This window comes from Conger conger, chromosome 14 (genome assembly GCF_963514075.1).
Source record: "Conger conger chromosome 14, fConCon1.1, whole genome shotgun sequence".
NCBI classification, from domain to species: domain Eukaryota; kingdom Metazoa; phylum Chordata; class Actinopteri; order Anguilliformes; family Congridae; genus Conger; species Conger conger.
In genome coordinates, this window is record NC_083773.1 from 15473174 (window position 1) to 15488830 (window position 15657).

The 15657-nt window shown below is 41.1% G+C and overlaps 1 protein-coding gene across 6 annotated transcripts in view; it reads right to left on the minus strand.

Moving 5' to 3' along the window:
- Positions 1–1058, minus strand: part of itpr1b (inositol 1,4,5-trisphosphate receptor, type 1b) — a 108992-nt gene extending 107934 nt beyond the window's left edge. For all 6 annotated transcript variants that reach the window (XM_061220787.1, XM_061220788.1, XM_061220786.1 and 3 more), the window contains exon 1: positions 882–1058. The gene's annotated coding sequence lies outside the window, so the exon portion shown is untranslated. The remainder of the gene's footprint in view (positions 1–881) is intronic.
- Positions 1059–15657: the final 14599 nt, after the last annotated feature.

Consider the following 15657-nt stretch of genomic DNA (forward strand, 5'->3'; position numbering starts at 1 on the left):
GTGATGTCATAATTCACTTTTTCTTTTTTTTGTTTTGTTTAATGCTATTTGTTGAATGCTTTTTTTTTTTTTTTAAGTTAGTCTACGTCAGCTCCGCTGTCAGAATATCTAGGTCTGATTTCAAAGCAATTTGCTATTTGGAAGTTTCGCATGCAATAATGTAGCCTAGACTACTCAAGGATTTTACGCATTTGAATTCATTCCCATACTAAAAGTGAATGGCTTTATTAATGTAGCATACGTCTTCCACAGCTCTGTTGTTGAAAAATATATAGGCTATTGCGTATTTTCCTCTTCACGTCTACAATCCCATCGAAATGGACACACTGTTTAACTAGCTATAACTAGGAAATGTTAAGTGAAGAACTAATTGCATAACCGCCGCAAATTGAACTGTAGGGTCTAATCACGACGTGGTCGGCATCGTGTCAGTCACTGGTAGATTCCATATCTTCAGCATGAAATACTGTTAATTTAACGGTACACAAAAATGACCCAATCAGAGTAATACACTGTGGAGACACAGAAAGACCTTGCTAGCAAGCTATATAGTAGCCAATATAGACAGGCAACATTAACTGTTACCTGAAATGGAAAAGTTAGCCCAGGCTACCATTTCTTCTGACAATTTCGTGTTAAACATACAAACCTGGAAATGCATCAAATATGATGCAAAGTCTGGTTTAGCCGTGCTGTCATGTAGACTAAAAATCCTCATGAAAAGAAAACATTGTTATTATTAAACATTATTTGTCCGGAGGTAGCTGTATGCAAAACATGTATATAAAATGCATCGTTCACTTCCTTGCTTACACTGATGCCGATAAAGCAAGACAGGATGCCTTCTTCTGAAAAGTGCACAGAGTTACGCGCAACTTTACCTTCACTGCGAGAAGAGCTTGACTTGAATATCACTCAGCAATGTCGGCTTGATCAGCACAAAAGAATGTCCACAGCACAGTCTTCATTTAATTCCATGATACCAAATCTCCCGACAAGTAAAGGTGGACCTTTAACAGTTTTATATTTTTTCGGAGCTCCGCTCTATAGCCTACTACCTCCACATGAGTTCTATAGACGTGCCTTGTTTTACAGATTATTATATAGCAGCGGTGGCGTCTGGGAAATGTCGTTTCAGTGGTAAAAGCCCGTCTGTGGACGGTGACGAAAATTGATCTCTATTTATAGTTGCATGCACACTACAAGTCCCAGGATGCGAAAATGTGTTTCAAGAATTGTCTTTACTGAAGTTGTGGAGAGTAGGCTTCATGTACAAGTCAATGTTCACTTAAAAACTATGATAGCATACATTATAGCCTACACAAGGTAATAATGTCTTCTGCTGCTATCACAGTCGTTTAAAAAGTCCTACAACCAATATCTTCGGCTTTGAAGCTCCAGACAAAAAAATTGTACGTTCTCTGCATCAGGACCACATAGGCTACCATGGAAGGATGTTTGGGAAACTTTGTAGTTCTGTATTATTGTTAAATACCTTTGAATGGTGTGTGCATGACAATGGCAGACAATCAGACGACAATCTTTTTGATTTGATTTTATTTTTTTGCGATATGAGCATCCATAAAAACGATTAATCAGTGCATTTCCAAATAGTATTGATCTCACAAATGATAAACCCGCGCAGGTGAGGCGCATCAGCTGATTTGTCACGTGGCTTCAGCTGATGGCTACTGAAAGATGGATTCGCTGTGAACTTTGTTTGCCAGGCAATTCAGTTGTCTTCTTGTCACACTGCGCCGTTGTTACGGGGAATCTTGTAAGAGCGCCCGGACAGATGTTTACCCCTCATATTCATTTCAGAGGGTGTTTAATTATGCAACATATAGGATAAAGCTGTTCCTTAATAGGACACGCTATTGTTTAACGTAGCACAGTCTAAAAATACGATTAGGCTGGCCCCGACCCACTGTTGTGCTGACTTTAAAAAGCTTTTAATAAGCCTTTTCCAGTAAGACGTTTTACAAAACCTACAGCATGGTTTTGCCACAGACAGTTTCACGTTATGAAGCCTATTGATTCATGTCCTAAATTATTCAAAAATAATGTTTTATCAAGTGAATGAAAGCGACTGCTGAACCAGCATATAGCCTAACTTACTTGGCAAACTGGAATTATAGCACAGGTAAGGGGTGAATTGGTAATATGGTAATATTGAGTAAAATTACATAAACTGTTCTGTATCAATGGCTAATGTATGAAACCTATAGAGAATGGGCTATTTCCAAAACAGGACAGTGTCTTCAGCCCCTGATGAATTATGTTGAAAAGCAACTGGATGGAAAATTGGCAGTGCTCTGCTGTTCCAGCATGTGGAGTTTCTTACACTAAAATACACATCCCTTCTGGATGTTTTAGGTATATTACTTGCATAGGCCTATGTGGCCATCTTAGAATCCCTGATAGATTATTATCCCTCATTTTGTTTATGAACACCCTCTCTGTCCTGTACAACCAATACAATATGTCTCATTCATTATATATTTTTTATACTTATGATAATGGAATGCACATACATTTCTCTTTAGAAGACTTCTGTGTGTCTTTGTATGGCTACATGTATGTGTATGTGTGTGTTATGTGTTCTATGCCTCAGTTTCTATGTTTGTAACACACTGACCCACAAACCCAATAGAAATGTTCCAATTTTGTAACTGGCTCACGAAAAGAAAGCTTCTCCATTATTTATTTATTTAGTTATTTATTTATTTATTTATTTGGAGCACTGATGTTTTGATGTAGCTTGGCAGAGACATTAAGAAATATCATGGACACACTGTGATATTGGAGACGGTTCTATGTTCCCTGATGAACTAGCACCGCAGGTTTGTACCAGACCCGAATAATGTATCTGCTCATTGATTTGAAGGGGAAAATAAGGCTTTAATGAATAAATAGTCTGCAATGAACAGTATTGGATAGACAACTTCTGTCTCACCTCCTTGGGGAAACCAGTGACCCAGTAATGATTTAATCTGTGAAGAAGTTCCATGGTTTTCCACAGGTTCAGTGTGTGTGTGTGTGTGTGTGTGTGTGTGCGTGAGCACATGTATGTGTGTGTATGCATGCATGTGTGTGCAACGTGCATGTGTGTATATGTGTGTGTCTGCATAAATTCACTCACCCACAGTCACAAATGAATCTCAGGTTCTCGCACAGGTCTTTTTTAGGTAATGGATGACGTGGGGTTATTGTGGAAAAGTGGGGGCCTACATTAGCATTAGCATAAGATGCTGAAAAGATGGTTGTTTCTTCCCCTCTGTTTCTACCCTGCATGGCACATGGGGCTTTGAAATGTAAATATTCTCCCAACATTTTGTTCCCACTTGCCTGCAGCTGGTGCTTTGAAGCTTATTCATAAAAAAGAAAAGCTGCACTTCTACACAGCTTACATCACTTGGTCCTGCCCTGCACTGTCCCAGTGACAAGCACAAACACACTAGTGTGTGATGCATGACAAGACAAAAATGAGCCTACAAATGGTATACTGTACATTTCATTTTGTGTATTGCGACGGGGTGACATTCGTTCAGGCGGCACAAGCAGTTGTCTGGCAGTCGGAGGGTTGCAGGTTCGACTCCCGCCCTGGGTGTGTGAAAGTGTCCCTGAGCAAGACACCTAACCCCTAAATGCTCCCGATGAGCTAGTTGGTACCTTGCATGGCAGCCAAACGCCGTTGGTGTGTGAGTGTATGGGTGAATGAGACGCATCAATTGTACAGAGCTTTGGATAAAAGCGCTATGTAAATACCAACCATTTACCATTTATTGAATTGTGCTCACCTGGTTGGCAATTGTCTTCCAGTTGCAGTCGAAAGACCCAGATTAAGTGCTTGACTGCTGCACCCCTTAACTCTAATGTTCTGAACAAAGTTGATATGCTTGTGCTCTTTGTCTTTTTGTTCTGTTTACCTGATCACTTTTAGTACTGTAAGTGTGTGAGCTGAAACAAACCTATGTTTATTTGGTAGAGCCTGGTATATTTTTACTAGTATATTATGTTGCCTCCATATATTGGCTCTGTTATTCTGGCCTGCAGCAATGTGTGGCCACACAGTCACATATTATCTCAGAGAAAGCAGTTGCCATGTGGTTTGAAAAATGAGCCAACTTTGGGACAGGACTGACATGTTTCATCCATAGGGCAGACACATATGGAATCTTAACCTCTTACCTAACGGCAAACTTCATGATACAGGCATCAGTTGTTTTGTACGTTAACTTAATATTCCACATTCTAAATATATCAATTTCCATATTGTAATGGTGTACACCTGCTGTGCATAGTCACTTCAATGGAGGTATGTGGTATCATCCTTTTACAAAGCTCTTTGTAATGCATTTTTTGAATAAACAATTTTATTTTGAACAAAGATAATATAACATAGCAAAAAACATAACCCTGTGTAAAAGCGGTGTCAGTTGATGGTGATGGTTTTAGTTTATGTTACAAACATTAATATAATATGAATTACTTAATTTACTTTAACCCCACTCCCACCACAGAAGTCTACTTTAAGACCAGTACAAGATCAGTCTACATCATCACTCCATAGGTACAGTACAGTATGTAAAACTGATCAGGTCTGCACTCTTGATTGAGAGCCATATAAAAAGAAAAGGTGCATTCTGTACTTTGATGAATGACACCACTAAATGCCAATTCAATTTTAATACAGATATCTTTAGCCTGCACTGGGTCAGTCCCATGCAAAACATGACTAATGCTCGGGCGAGATCCTTTGAGCAATATGACTGAGCACAGAGTTGGCAGACAGGTAAACTAAGCTGCTAGTGTTGCACAAGTGCAGCTGTTTTACAGTGTTGGGGTCCCAGACAGCTTTAATTGGCCTGCATTTGAATATAATGAGGAAGTGTGCTTTGTGTGCATCTTCTCCAGGGAATACAGTCATAAACAGTCATAATCTTTGCATAAACTCCGCTGATTGTCTCAGTCTGTTTTAGTCTGCTGTTGGGTACTTTGTTGTGTTTTTAGGGCATGTGTTTACAGTGTCGCTTACCTTTAAGCATAAACCATTTGACACTAGGGCTTAGTCTCATTCAAATTATGGGAACATTACTGGATTGACGCATATCAGAAGCACTGCATCAATTGAATTTAAAAGTCAGCCAGTGGGGCAGAATGATACAGCTGTTTGAAACAAGATCAGGAAACGGTTCAGTGCACAAAGGGTTCCACATCACCGAGACAATCAGCTTAAACAGAAGCTTAATCAAACCAATGTGATGGTAGTTGAGGGGTGGTGTGGAGCAGGAGGAGGGGGAGATTAAATTTAATGTTCAGATTGAATTAACACTCTTCTTAATAGACACAGGGATGGCCATCCTGCAGGGAAAGTGTCCTCACCGCACCTTAAACCCAGTATTCACTTTCCAGAATGGACCGTGTCACTCGGATAACCTGAAACACAATGAATGGCTCGGGCAGGTGCACTATCAGACCGCGTTTCCTGCTGAACAGGGGAATATGTATTTCGCCATATGGGCAGGGGCCTGTTACTGTCTGTTACAAAGGGGCTCAGTTCCTGTCTTGCATAGTGATGAGTCATTCAGAAACTACATTTAGTCTGAGATTGTGAAAAAGGATCATCAGTTCTGCGTATGTTGGAGCACAGACACGTGTTTGTGTGCGAGTTGCTTTGCGTGTGTGCATGAATCCAAGGGCATGTACTGTATATCAGAAAATGTGTGTTTGTGTGTCTGTAGAGTATGTCTGTCTTTGTGTGTTTCTGTGCGTGTGGTGGAAAAGTTACATTTTACCTGATTTTAGGAAAATAGCTTATCTAGAATGACTTATTAGTGTAAATGAAGAAAAGGGCTTAGATCCATAAATTAGCAACATTCTAAGCAGCAATTAATGTCACATAACACATCGGTGATTGGTAATCCTATAATTACAGTAACATGAAGGTCTTGAGTGAGGTGAGAATGGGTTAGAGAGAAAGGGAGAGAGACGGAGCAAAAAAAATCACAAGTTCTCAGTCGTTCCAACTGGAGCAGTGGTTGTCTTTGCCACTTAGTGGTTCATTGACTGAATGGTGTTCAGTAAAGCAGCTCCTTGCTCGATGATATTGGAAGCTCTGTGTGGTGTGGGGGATCACACATACATATGGCAGTTCCTCTCCCCCCTGAGCAACTGTCCAATACTGCTACACTGTGCTGTTTCACCAGTGTGATGAGACTGTCGTCACTGGCAACCAGCTTGTTTTCCCTCAAGGTTTGTTAGCTGCTAGGAAGTGACTGTCCAAATGAAGGGTGATTATGATGTCAGATTGCTAATTTGCATGTATTTAAATGTTTTTTTTTCTGGAGGCTGTCAGGAGATGGGGGTCTAATTTACTGACTGATTGAACTAGAAAGTGTAATGGGCTCTTCCTGCTAACCAGGGCTATAAATACATCACAAGGGGGCCATGGTGGGACACAGTGTACAAGCTGCAGCCTGAAGTGCCTCAGGATTGTTTACTGAATTTTGTTTTTAAGGGGTAGGTGCCATTGGAAAAATAGGCGAAATCAACATTAAACCCTTTGCCTGTTATGAAGATGCTGTGTACTCTCACTAACACAGATTGGAGAGCCACAGACTGTGATGATGCTGGGGGCAGACTGCCGTTGACGATTGTTGCCAAGTGAATCACAGTGTTCTCCTCGCCCCTCATCTGCTCTATAGACTGCAGCACCCTCTGCTCATTTATACATTAACACACAGCATTACCCTGTCTATTCCTCTCTATTCATTGAACAGCGCTTTCTTTTTGCTCCTGTCCTCCCCTCTCTAAGCCCCTCTCTTCTGTTCTTCGCTCACTAAATCTCTCCTCTCTTCTTCACCGCTCTCCTTTCTCTACCTTGTGCCTGATCCTTTGTGCTTCATATCTCCTTGAGCTACACCAAGGGCTGAGGCATTAGGACATACTGTCCTCAGCGCCTATTCGTCTGTCTGTGTGTGCATATGGTGTGTGTGTGTGTGTGTGTGCGCGCATGCGTGCACATGTGTTAATGTGTGTGTACATGCACGTGAGCATGCACGTGTGTGTGTGTGTGTGTGTGTGTGTGTGTGTGTGAATCTTTCAGAGTTTGTTTCCCCTGTGGATGCAGTTTCTGAAACAATGATAGTGGTGTTAACTTGAGAGATACGGCACATCCATCTGAAAGCATGCTGGTGTCAGGTGAAAATGAGCCTTGCTGTCCAGCTGGTCCCAGGCCTTTTATAATGCACCCGGGCCATAAATCACCTCATCACAGAGCTGCTCTGATCCCAGAGGCAATGAGGACCATCTCAGATGAGACGCTCTTCTGTGGCAACCCTGCCTAATTCTGAGCGAAAGGGGAAGTGGTGTCCTGGTCGTGTGTGTCATTAATCCTGCTTCGTTTCACTGGAGAGGAAAGCCTCCAGATACCAAACCCCCCTTCATCACTCCACCCGGTGTCTCCGTGTGACCCAGTGGAACCGTGAAAGTGCCGGAACACCCTGCTATTTGTGGAGCTGAAGGGATGGGAAGGTTACAATGAGTACTGCCTGGCAAACGGTTGTTGTTGTGAGCACTATAAATGCTTTCCCTGCAGCCATACCACCTTGCATGAGCCCTTCCATTGACAAAATGTGGGCTTGGAGAGTATGGCGGAGGACATGGAGGTTGGCCAGTAGGAGGAACTCTTCCCTCTCAACCAACACTATATGATGTAGAGCAGTGATCTTCATTTCTGGTCCTGGGGAGCCGCAGGGTGTGCTGGCTGTTGTTATTACTCAGCACTTAATTGATCAATTAAAGTTAATTACACGGTTAACTCACTGGACCTGATTTCATGCATCTGAATTAGTTGCTGATATTGAGGTGAAAAGATGAAAACAAAAACCAGCACAACCTGTGGATCTCCAGCACCAGGAAAGCAGATCACTGATGGAGAGGGGTGGTGACCCTGGTACTGGTCGAATTTCACGGACAGTAAATAAGTAAATCTCCTTTTGGAAAAGTTTGCTCAAAACACCCAGCCTTGCTGGCTTGCCGCCCTCCTGCATTATACACCTCTGACCCTAGTGGAGACATTGGGCACATTCTGTTGGCATTCATTCCTTCAATTTCAGGTCTTCCTTTCATCTTCAGTCTTGCCCTGTTGTCAAAATAATGGACTCTCCCTCTGCCATAGAGCTGTGCCCTGCATGGTAGAATTTACTTGACTAAAAATAAAAGACAATTATGTAGAGATAATGGTGTTGCAGTCCCCATGGTAATATGCTTATTAATCCAGCTACCCGGGCACTATAATTAGGTCTAGTTTGTGTTATGAGTTCCTTTGCTACTCTGACTTATCTCTGCACATAACCATTAGTCACCTGCCCCCTGCTTCTGCACCAGTGCCAACCGAAGGTTAAAGTTCAGACCTACATTGGTCCACAGACAAGGGGCCATTTACAATAGCAATTGTGCAGAATACCAAATGTCACACACAGATATAGAAACTACCAAGATTATCTTTGGGCCATTACAGGTTTTAGCCAGAATTCTTCAGGGTGTATTTATTTGAAAGGCAGCCATTTGGTGCATGTATCATAATATTCACAATATGGTCCTAAAGCTGCTCCACAACGTGAGGATAATCTGAACAACCACCAGAAGAGAGGCTGGAAATAGCAAAAACAGCAGGGATGAGTGTGACAGAGACACATATTTCAATGTAATGGATTTTTTGTTAATAGCTGTCAAGTAGAGGATGTACAAACAAAGAGAGAGATGTACAAACAAAAAGAACAAAGCAAATGTGTGTATGTGTGTGTGAGTGTGTGTGTGTGTGTGTGTGTGTGTGTGTGTGTGTGTGTGTGTGTGTGTGTGTGTGCACACGCACAGTCAGTTTTAAGAGGACACACCAAAGAATGAGAAGGGAGTGGGAGAAAATGGGGATAGAGAGAGGGGAGGGAGGGAGGGAGTGGGCAATACCACTGAAATAACTCTGAATCTGGCAGAGCAAATCAGTCCCCACAGATGCAAGGGACAGGGGTATTCAGGCCTAATTTCAACATGCATATTCAAGCATTGCAAAAGAAAAAGTGAGTCCACAAAAAAAAAAAAAATTAGGTATGCTAGCATTTAGAGAATAAACAATCTCCGGCCGGCCCATTCAAACAGGACCCTGGTGTCAGTATATAGAGGTTCAGCTCCAGTCACTCTAGCAGGAAATAAAGGCAGTCAAATATTAGCTGGAAGTGAATAGCTCAACAACAGGTTTGTAGCATTGTTTACCCTTTAAATGTATTACTGACCTAGCTAAAGTAAATGGGGGTCAGTTCTATAAAATGATGGAAGATGTTCTGTACAATGGACAAGCAGCTGTAGAGAAAGAATCTTACAAAGCCCTGGGGTCTTTGCACAAAAATAGGACACTGCCTTGTAGAAAATCCACAAATTTGTGGGTGAGGAGTGTTCTGGGAGATTACTTTATTTGAAGCCCTATCCCTCAGTCTCCCTAACTGACAAAAACAGACAAGAAGCATTTTTATGAAAAATTATATATTGCCCAATTTGTGAGTTTGGGTTTCTGTCAATCGTTGAGACCCTGCTGACACTGTGAAACATTTCCCGAAACACGACTGTCAAACAATCATCCCAATTAGTTATGCAGCTCCAGGCTGATAGACATGGATTTCTTAATGTTCCCTTTCCACTGTCAGTTCCAGCTGCTCACAGGAACATCGTCACATTCTCTCTGGCTACTCTGGCTCTGGTTACCAGACCCACCAAGTCCATGCAGTTTTTTTTATGTTGTGAAAAGTGACAATGGAATATAAAATGTTATCATATCAATAATTTCAGTGCTTCCCTGGTTAATGCCTGGAATCAGCCAGAGAGCTGACACTGCCCATGTTCTTTGTTAACAATGGAAGAGACATTTATTCCGCCAAAAACTAAGCTGACCAAGAAAAACATATCATGGAGAGAGATGTTGCAGCAGTTGCCTTTTAAACAAAGCTAGTCTGTGGTTATTTACTGTGTGCTCCTGTCAGCGCTAAGTGCTGGGTACACATAAACAGTCACTTCTGTTTAAGAGCTCTGATTCTGGGGTTCAGTATTTCCCCCCGGAAAGTTCTGGAGAGAGATTCACTAACTGCAAGCCTATATGGGCATCTCCCTCCTGTAGGGCATGAGGGCTCAATTAATTACTCTCTCTCTCTCTCTCTCTCTCTCTCTCTCTCTCTCTCTCTCTCTCTCTCTCTCTCTCATATCAATCAGCTTGTTGGGAACTTAGGGAGCTAGGTGTCTTGCTTAGGGACACTTCAACATACCCTAGACAACTGCTCTCACCTCCTGAGCTAATGTCACCCCTGGTATAGGAGAAGTACGTATTTTCCCAATGATTAGCACTAGTCAAGCTGAGGCATTACTGTAAGCCAGTGGATAGGGACACCCCATCAGGAGAGCAAGCTCACTGAGGCACACACCAGCTCATCTCAGGGACCTGCCACAGTCTCTCCATTTTACTGAGAATGACACGCCACTCCTGGAACATCAACACCACACAGGCTCATCAGCGGCTGGCTGCCATGTGACCATGGGAGACTGGCAGGGCCTGGGCCATCGGGCTTAGACAACCCATACTGTCATGTTCATGGTTTTAATGGCCGCAACATTGAGACATAAAGACTTCAAGAGTCTGAGGACAACCTTATCTGAATCGTAAATACAGGGACTAGGCAATTAGTATGAAAAAGGAAGAACACATCAAATCTCACAATTAAGCTGTCACAATTAAGTTGCCATTGTCAAGTAAAAACTGGAGTAAGGAGGATCTATTGAATAGTGATCCAATAGGTTTATATTGTTCAGTGACTGTTATGTTATAATGTACTGTACATGATTGTTGCAACATAACATGTCCCTCACAAACATACAGTGGGCTCCAGAATTATTGGCATCATTGATAAAAAATGCAATTGTAATTGCAATGCAATTGTAATACATACGATTTGTGATTATGTGGCAAGTTACTTTCCATTTCAGCCCTAAAATTAAAACTTCATCCTGGAGCAAACAATACAACAATAAAAGAAAGAAATACGTATATACACCATAACACACCATTCGTATTATGTTCCTGCAGTCACTATATAAACCTGATGCAGTGAATTGGTTCAAGTGGAAGTCATACGGGATTATGAACATCAAAGACGAGTTCAGGACTTAGTGCTCCTCTGTAGTTTGTGTCTCCTCCCTGCAGTGAGGCTCTGGGGTGGCTGCTGATCTATGAAGTGCAGGTTTTCCTGAGAGCATGTCAGCCAGCTAATCCCTCTTCATAATCAGCTAATCCAGTTAGCACTCCTCCTGCTGCTCTGTGTCCCGCTCCATTTTTACTCCTTCCATCAGCCCTGCAGTGCCACACCTAGAAACACAGGGGCTCTTCATCACAAGAAGGCATAATTGCTTGAAAAATAAAAGATTAAATTAACATGTCCATGTCCTTTATGCTACACAGTCTGGTTGAAATCAAATTAAGTGGTATAATTAGCAGGACATTTTTGTAAACTTGAAAAGCAGGATGGGATATTGAGAGAGAGCGTTCTACCCTGGTAAACCTGTGCTTCTGCTTGAGGACAGCATGTTCCATTGTGCTGACACAGGAATGCCCTGAAGCAGAGTTTGAAACAACAGGGAAACAAAGTTTTAAAAAAGGACGTGGAACTACTTAGATTGAAGCCACATTTCAGATGCCCTGCCCTGACCTCAGATCAGTCTCTGTCATCACTGGATGCTGCCTGTCACCAGTGCTTTCTATGGTTTTAATCCACCTGACTGTGAAAGAGAAATGTAGGGCCCCATGGTCCTCATCAAATTCATACCCATTTATTCATAGTTGCTTTTTCAGTGTTTTTTCACCATAATATGGCATGATATATCCATCCAGGCCTTTTCCATCCAGGCACCAGCTTTGTAAACTGCTAGACTGAACTGTATAAATAAATAAGACCAAAACAAAATCATCATAAATAAAATGGTAAGCCACCATAAACATGTTTGTGGTTCAATTAAGAGATAACTTACATGTCAAAATAGGCTAAGTCTACAGATAGCCAATTGAGATGGAACTAATAGGAAATTCAACAGGGCCAGTGGTCTGCTGATAGATAAGGAGCAGGCACTGTGTGTGTGTGTGTGTGTGTGTGGGTGTGTGTGTCTGTCTCAATGGGGTGGCCTAGTAGACCACATGCTGGCATCCTTCAAACTTTACAACAGACCCAGCTTCTTACTTTTTGGTTTGAATTGGAAGTTAGAACCTAAATCCTGCACCTTGGTCTGGTATTCTTGTTTTCATCACTGGTCTTTCTGGAATGTTGGCTGTCTTCAGGTATAGAGCATTTCAGGAGGAAACAAGCTGGGGGTTTGGTATTTTCTTTCATCCTGTCTATTGTGACTGTTATGTGTCTGTGTTTGTAACCTTCATAGTTTTGAAGTAGATGAACCTCATCTTTAGACTAAATAAATATCTTGACTTTCCTCTTGTTGCAAATTGTGAATTTTGATAATGGTTGACATTGCTGGACATTTAAATGAGGGTGTTGGCAGTTAAAACAGCTGGATCCAGAAATTGCTGTTTTAAATGCATTTTCATTAATCCTAATTTCTCTGACACCATCATGTAATTTACATGTACCCTACAAACATCTGGGATCTTAAGCCATGGGAGGGAAATGAAGAGGTCTTCGGCATGTAGTTTCTGTCATCTCTGAAAGATGCTACAGTCCACAAAGTCATTTCGGTTTACCAGGGGAAAGCAATGTGTCTTTAGGGAATAAAATTGCTTCTTAGAAATGCATGAGCTCAGAGGCATTAGCCAGCTGGGACTGCTGACAGATTGGACAGCTCACCTCTGCAGCATTTTTTTATTTCAGGCAATAGGACATTGGTCAAAGCTGGTCGCCATGGCACCGGTTTCCACATCTCTCTGCTTTGAACCCTTTGAATTGTCCCACTTCCTCCAAGATGTGCTGCCTGTCTGTTCTGGCCAAACCTCAAATTTCTTTTGAGTTTCCCCTTTTACTGACAAGCAACACAGCTGCTGCTGCCTTGTCAGTGCTATAAGTCAAATGGTCAAACACAGACTGGCGTTTGCTTTGGTAAAGAGATATATGAGATGACTTGCAGGACTTTAGAGTATTACGGTGAAGAGATGTATGAGATGACTTGCAGGACATTAGAGTATTAGGGTGAATAAAAATATAGAAAGGTAAAGGAAACATTCTTTACACAGGTTTAGCATAAATTTTCTGACCAGGAAACACTGCTGCAAATACTGTTACCATAATGGCAAAAAAGGGTTTTTGAATTGATTTGAGAGAAGGCGCAGAGCAAACTGTCAAAGAGTACTGCATTACAGACAATTTCTAGGTTACACATTATTACTTCTTGTGCATTATGTGTCCAATGATGGTGCTTGTGTGTACAGTATGTACAGTTTGTTGTTCTTCTTTTTATACCATAATAGCCATACTGTACACCATCACCGCAGATTTATGTAAATCAGGAATTCAAGAATCACCATCAGGAATCGAGCTTGCTGTGCACCTGGTTCCATGTTTGCTATCCAAAAGCTTAAATAAAAAATAAACTGACAAAGTTTGAGGAATAACTATTAAAAAATACATTTTTCAGTCTTTGAGATGCCAATTTCTAGAAAAGAAATTTTTACAGAAAACCAGTTTAATTCCCTCAGTGATTAACCTTGAGTCAAGCAGAAATAGATGTACTTATTGAAATTCACATTTGTATCTGGGACAACTTGATGCTCTCTCCCTCTCTCTCTCCATCTCAATGAAGACAAATTCTCCTGATGCCTGCAAAGCCCTTGAAAATATAGAAATAGATTGCAATATAGATTTTTTTAAATTCTACTGAACTAATAACTTTCATTACTGTAACACACATTCACATAGGCTTCTAGGGCACTCTGATTAGATGAATGCTGCCCTAATTATTTATTTACAAAACAAACAAATGACTGCATCAAGGGCGCACTTAATGGTAAGACATCACTGTGGTCGCACATAATGCTAAATCAAAAAAAATCTTCATATTGTAAATTACTATTCATGTATTGCTGCAAGGAAAAAAGTTGCACTTTTATACAAAGTGAGGGCAAATTAATTATTTCATAATTCATTGGCAAAAATGAGAGTAGGACTGTGGGCTGGTTTCCTTTTTTGGATTGATACTGTGCATATTCACTTTATGTGGACTGGTATTGCTGAGGGCTCAGTGAATACAATGGGAATCCAGATCATATGCATACCCACCCATATACACTTAGTTTGCATAGCGTATTTCAATTAAGCAAATACACGTTATTCAAATAAACTCTGTGTCATGATAGCCTTCCCACACACTGTGTCAGTGAAGTGTTTTCATAATTTTGCTGACAGCAGTGTAAACTATAGATCAAACCCATTTGACTATCAATGGGAGCTATAATGTGTTCTAGCGCAACTAATCGTATGTATTGTGTACACTAAAATATACAGACCTTTAAGTTATTCACATTAGGTCATGTGCAGACTGATATTACTTCTGCTTTTTAGAATGGTAAAAAAGTCAAAATAGATTTCCTGTTCCTACAAATGTTTTGCACAGACAACATATTTGAAACTGACATATATTATATCTGGTATCCCTATCCTCCTTTTTCTAACCCCAAAAAAAAAATTTGCACTTATGATGACGACTATATGTTTAGAACAGCATTCCAAGTGTATTTTCCTAGTTATGGATGTGATGCTTTGACTTGTGGAAGAACCTATGCACTTGTAAGTTGCTTTGGATTAAAAGCGTCTGCCAAATGACAAAAATGTAAATGTAAATATTACATATGTTCATAGTTCTAATATGATGTATAATGATATTATGGCACCAGATTGTTTTGTTGTTGTTACCAGAAAGATGTTGAGCAATCATTGACTAGTCTTTGCCAGCTGGTATTAAACTAATGGGGTAGAACCTAAGTTTGTACTGCAGGTAGCCTGGCTGTCACAAAATATGCTCACAGCATAGTTCTCCCTGATTTGGTTCCAAGTTACCAGCAGGGGTCCAAGTCTTCAGCATGGAACTGGTGACGATTCATTCTCACTCCTCCAGTTGCCATGGGAATTTTTGGGACTGCTTACTCATCAGTAACGTGAGTCACGCTGAGGCAGGATTGTGCTGGTATCTGAGTCCAGTCACTCTGTCTGATGACAAAGTGTCAAATAGAAATGTGCTGAACAACAGATTACAAATGTCTTTTCAAGCCCATAGATTCATACATAAATAAAAACTGTTTATGTTCAATGAAATAACAATACTTTTTATTAATAAATTGGTAAATTATGGCATTGGCATTTATATAGCACCTTTATCCAAAGCGCTGTATAATTGATGCTTCTCATTCGCCCATTCACACACACAGCGATTGGCTGCCATGTGAGACACCAACCAGCTTGTGAGGAGCAATTGGGCATTAGGCGTCTTGCTCAGAAGTAAACTTGCTGGCTATGGTGCAGTGACAGGAGCACATCGTCAGCCCTGAATGAGGATGCGGACAGTTCAGGAGGCTCCAGGTTGGTGATGACTGTTGGTGATGCTGTTCAAGTTTAATAAATATAA